Source organism: Temnothorax longispinosus, chromosome 2, assembly GCF_030848805.1.
Source record: "Temnothorax longispinosus isolate EJ_2023e chromosome 2, Tlon_JGU_v1, whole genome shotgun sequence".
Taxonomy (NCBI): domain Eukaryota; kingdom Metazoa; phylum Arthropoda; class Insecta; order Hymenoptera; family Formicidae; genus Temnothorax; species Temnothorax longispinosus.
In genome coordinates this window covers 16,923,397-16,929,333 of record NC_092359.1, presented here as the reverse complement: position 1 = coordinate 16,929,333, position 5,937 = coordinate 16,923,397, and the positions used below count along the sequence as shown (strand labels likewise).

The following is a 5,937-nucleotide window of genomic DNA, read 5'->3' as shown; positions in this document are numbered from 1 at the left end:
CGTACATCGGTAGGCCATGCACAGGTGGGCCGTGAACCGGTAGGCCGTGTGCAAGGAGGCCGTGCGGCACGGCAATCTCATTCAGTTGATTCGGCACGTGATCAACCGGCACGGGTAGTCCCGGGGCCGGTAGCGGTATTGCTGCAAAAAAATGTTTCATATGTTGTATCAATATATGAAATACATACAAAATATTATATGTGTACACTTGTATAAATATAAGTATATACCTATATCGAAAAATTGACAAGTTGAGGGTTAGGTTTATGGGAAATTCTAAATATCGTATGTAAATAATGCTTTACATTACATTTTATAAATTACATGTACTAAATATGTATTTAGTATGTACATATGTACATGTACATATATAATAATACATAATACATATATATAAATGAAAGAAACGATTACTCACCATGCTCTTGGTTCGCCATTACTCAACCAACAACCAACATAAAGGTAGTCGCGGTAGTCGCGCGCCGCGCGACCAATCAAGAACTTTTATGTCGTCATTGGTTTGTTGACTTATATATGTATATATATTGATATATCTCGAGTATATTGTTTTTACTGCAGTCTGTTAGAGAACAGTACAGCGTACGGAGTGTTTTATTCTTAGCGCTTAGTTTTGTTATTATTGACTGTTGTTTGGAGTGTAATTTTATTAGTATTATTTATAGACATATGAGAAATTATATATAATACTCTCATTATGTCTAAATATACTTATATATTCGGAAAATTCGGTCGGCAAAACGTATCTCTATGAAAAAGAGACTGCGTTTAGCACGACAAATTTTGAATAAGAAGTCTTTCATCAATGAAGAAAGAATTATCGAGGGAAGATCGGAAGTTCCCAGGTACGTGTAATCATTACATGCATGCGTGGATGAGAGAAATGTTGATGATGACACGTCGACATCGCAAACATTATCTTCTATGGATACATTTTTGCAATCTGTCGATGCATGCGTGACACAAAAATGTCAATCAATAGAAGATATTTTTAATGATAATGATTCAATGGGATCTCTATCAGACGTTCGTGAATATTGTATTACGAATGTGACGGAATGTGAAATCAAAGAATTCAGAATGCAAAACAGTATAATGGATGATATCGAAGATGTCGAAAACGTTGAAAACGTCCAAGATATCGAACATGTCGAAGACGTTGAAAACGTCCAAGATATCGCACATGTCGAAGACGTTGATAACGTCCAAGATAACGCAGATGTCGAAGACGTCAACGACGTCGAAGACGTTCATCAAGATATCGAAGACGTTGAAAATGTCGAAAATGTCGAAGATATTGAAAATTATGATTTGCATGTTGAACATGGGAACATTGACGCTGGAAGATTATGTTCTGCACAAATTGGTGGACGATGCTTCGTCGATTTCGGACATGTTTTTGCTGAATTGCAGAGACTGTCCGCTCACTGGATCAATGAATGTCGTTTCACTGATCTTGTCATAACTAAAATAAAGCGTGTCGGTCTGAAAATCAAATTTATTGTAGAATGTCGAATGTGTCACTACAGAAGTAGCTTTTGGAGTGAACCGACAGACGACAGAAAATTAGATGTCAATAGAGGTATCGTAGCCGATACTATATTGACAGGGATTGGTACAAGCAGCTCGAAGAACTTCTTGCTGCTGTGGATGTTCTATGCATGAGTAATAAAACGTACATAAGTTTTCATAATGAAATGTCGGAAGCCTTTGCCGCCGCTGCGGAAGAAGAAATGCGCATGGCTGGAGAAGAGGCAAGACGTTTAGCAATTGAAAGAGGAGATGTTATTGATGGTGTTCCACATATACCCGTAATAACAGACGGCTCGTGGATGAAGAGATCCTACCGCAGCGGTAGTTATGATTCTTCATCTGGAGCAGCTATTATTACGGGACATTATTCGCAAAAAGTTTTATTTGTTGGCGTTAGAAATAAATATTGCGTTATTTGCGCAAGAGCAGCAAAACTTTCTGTAAAACCGAAAGAACATAAATGTTTTAAAAATTGGGGAAATAATCAAAGCTCAACAAGTATGGAAAGCGATATAATCCTCGAAGGCTTCCGGCTTAGCTTAGAAATACATGGATTAATTTATGATAGATATATCGGTGACGGAGATAGTAATGTAGCAAAAAAATTGAGAGATTTTCCACCGTACCCGAATATTGTTGTGGAGAAGATTGAATGCACGAATCATCTTCTCCGCAATCTGTGTAATAAAATTCGCGAAGCGGGTAGTAGTGGTGGTAGAAATATCGCAAAATTAAAAAAATTGTTACAAACAGCGTGATGAAAATTCGTAACGCTGTAGTAAAGGCTATAACGTATCGCCGCAATAGTAAAGCATCCTGGAAGCAAAAAGTCGCAGATTTAATAACAGATTTACAAATGTACTGAGCCATGTATTTGGTGAACATAAAGATTGCGCTTCCCTTCAATATTTTTGTACTGGCGAACGAAAAGACGGTGAAATAAATCTTGTGCCCCAATTGCAGAAGGCAGGGTTATTTTTAAAATTAGAAATTGCAATGAAACGCGTTATAGACAATGCTAATAGTTTATTATATCAATTTACTAGTAATTCCGTGGAAAGTTGCAATGGAATTATTAGTAAATTTATTGGGCGGTAAACGTATACATTTTGCGAGAAGAAGCTCTTATCAAACGCGCGTGAAAGCTTCTGTAGTACAATTTAATAGTAGGAAAGCATTGAGTTCTACTTGTCATGTAATGAGTAAAGAACCACCTGCATGTACAAATGTTGTAGAAAATCAAAATATTAAAAAAATTGAGACTTATCAAGAACGCACACACGCGGCAAAAAGAATTAGGTTCTCTGTTCGTACATCAAAATATTTTGCTAAAACATTTACGTCCGATAAAGATTACGGACCAAATGCGGAACGACCAGATATAGAAGGTCATATGTACGAACAATTGAAATCTAATCATTATCGAATGCTAAAGATCAGCAATGCAATAATGTTGTATTGGAATGTGCTACACGGGGTCAGCATGAAAACCCGATGTGGCACAACGTACGGCGAAATCTTCTCACTGCTTCAAACTTTGCAAAAGTTTGTAGTAGAAGAGAAACAACTTCGTGTCAAAATCTTGTTAAAGCAATCTGTTACCCTCCTCAATTGACGAATGTGGCTGTTGAGTGGGGTAAAGAAAAAGAAATAGTGGCACGAGAGCAATTGCTGGTGGAGTTGGGAATAAAAATTAATGATTGTGGAATATTTATTGATGATAATATCCCATATCTTGCCGCAATGCCTGACGGCATTGTCGGAGACGATACTATCGTTGAGATAAAATGTCCTTACGCGGCGCGGCAAGTGTCTCCCACCGATGCAATGCTGAATAAGATTGCTTCCACTCGTACAATATTTGATAAAATAGATAATACTCAAATGAATCAAAGACACGCGTACTACTTCCAAGTGCAGGGACAACTCCACATAACGCAAAGAAATAAGTATTGCATTTTTGCTTTGTGGACACCCTTTGGATTGAAGTACACGATTGTCGAGCGTGATGACAGATTTTGGGAAACAAAAATGTTATCGCTGCTTAAACGATTCTACGAGGACTGCTTGGTTCCTGAAATAATAGATAGTAGAGCAGCACGAAAAATGCCTATTCGGGAACCGCAGTATGTCATCGAAGCACAAGAAGCAGCTAGAAAAAAAGATATAAAAGTAGAAAGTAGTATTGAAGCTAGCAAACAATTATTGTCGAACACTACTACCACTGTTGCTGTTCCAGAGCAAGATGACGATTGCATTATAACTGATTATTATATACGAGATTTAACTGAGGATGACATAAAAAGTAAAAAAAAAAATGTTAGATAATGTAATAACTTCTCTCCGCTTAGTGAAGGATAATATTTTGTCTATAAATAATAAATTAAATGATGAATCGTTAGATCTATTTTTACGCATTGTAAGAGAGACTTCTTGCTTTGAAACACAAAGTGTGTTATACTTACAATACCCGCACTTAATTGAAGCTAGTCGTAGCAATAAAAACTTACAAATTATTGGCGGAATTTGCACAGATCATTGGCGATGTATTTATTTTGATGGCACCAAACTTCATGTGTACGACAGCCTATCTGGTACTACGTATGATAAATTGGCTGCTAAAGTGAAAGAATATATTCGCCTTCGTTATCCCAAGATAACGAAATATGATATAATTTGTGAAAAAGTACAAATAAAACAACAGGATTCCATTTCTTGCGGAATTTATGCTGTGGCTTTTGCTACAACTGTAGCCTTGAAAGGAAATCCTTGTAATGAAAAATATTCTACTGACGTAAAATGCATGAGACGTCATTTATTTAAAATTCTAGAAAACAAAAAATTATTGCCTTTCCCGAATTAATATTTTTCATTATTTAACACATCTTTATAAGCTTTTTATTGCTAAATATTGCTCAATAATTGTTAAATTAACATTTGTTAAATATTACTAAATAATTGTCATTGTATAGAACATATAGTAACATGTAATTGTTACTGTATCTCGCATGCAAATAAAAATTTCGGAGAGACGATAAAAGAAATTGGTTGCGTTTTCACGGGAATGGGCGTTGGAGGGGCCCATTCTATATTTCATATATGTAATATTATTATGACAATTATTTTATGTTATACTTTTGTTTGAAAATAGTGCATTGCAAATCTGATCGCAATTTGAACTGAGGTGATTGCGTCGTAAAGTGTTAATATGAGATAGGTTTTTTTTGTTTTGCAATGTACTATTTTTAAAAATACATAGTAACAGGTATATGAAACAAATTACAAAATACAAAACCAAAGTTGCATGTAAAATAACAAGAAATATTTTATAAAGTATACTTCCCATAATATGGTTGAGGTCACTTTGCGACGCAATCATTTAACTTAGTTTAAATTGCGATCCACTCGAATTATAATTCGTGTTGTTTATTCACATAATTTCATTGTTTTTTTTCAGATTTATAAATTAATAATTTATTTTATTGTTATTATAATTAGTCTATGCACGCAGCATAGAGTTGCTTATTGTTGTAGGTGGAGTCACCATATTTAAAAGGCGGAACACTTTAAATGGAGAGGCGTGGATACTACTGACTCAACGCCATTATATTGCAGCAGGTAACGTGTGCACAGTGGGGGTTTTAGTGAGTAAGAATCTCACACTACCCCGGACAACGGAGGTGCCTTTTGAAGATTTCCCCCACGTGAAAAAAAATTGCTTATTATAAGTACTTACTATACATTTGTTTATTGTAAGTACTAATAATTTGAAAGCATAAATAAATTGAGCTACTGCATCTCTTGAACCTCTAATAATTTTTTTCTTTTCTTTTTGTTGCTTGCCTATTTCCATACAAATTATGAATGATGTTTTACATCATATTTTTTTATTATATAAATTCCAAAACAGTATTATATAATTTTTTTCACTTTATTAATCATTTCAGTCTTTATATTGCTTTTATATATATTGTATATTACATTTATATATTTTATGTATTTGTCAAATAAAGAAATATAATAAATAATATAATATAAATTATGTCACTCTTGGTCGTGTTCCGAAACTGCCAGTACTAAAAATCTATAGATCACGTCACATGTATTATAGATTTTCAGCACTGGCAGTCAATTTCGGAACACAGCTCTACGGCCTGTATTACAATATATTGTACAAAATGTTTAAAATAGTCATTGGTAAAGAAGAAAATAAATTATTATTTGACGAGGTATTCAACGTACGTTGAATGTACGGACGTAATGTACGTATTTCATGTTAGTTTTTCAAGATAAAAACGGGTTTTGAATGACAGTCCTTTAAAACGTTGTTTTTTTAAACAGCTGTACATAATTTTGCACAAAATTGTACTTTTAAGTACGACATTC

General features: G+C 34.5%; 1 pseudogene; it reads left to right on the top strand.

Annotated features, from left to right (window-relative positions):
• The first annotated feature begins 1,098 nt into the window (after window positions 1-1,098).
• Window positions 1,099-2,378, top strand: LOC139808142 (uncharacterized; annotated as a pseudogene).
• Window positions 2,379-5,937: the final 3,559 nt, after the last annotated feature.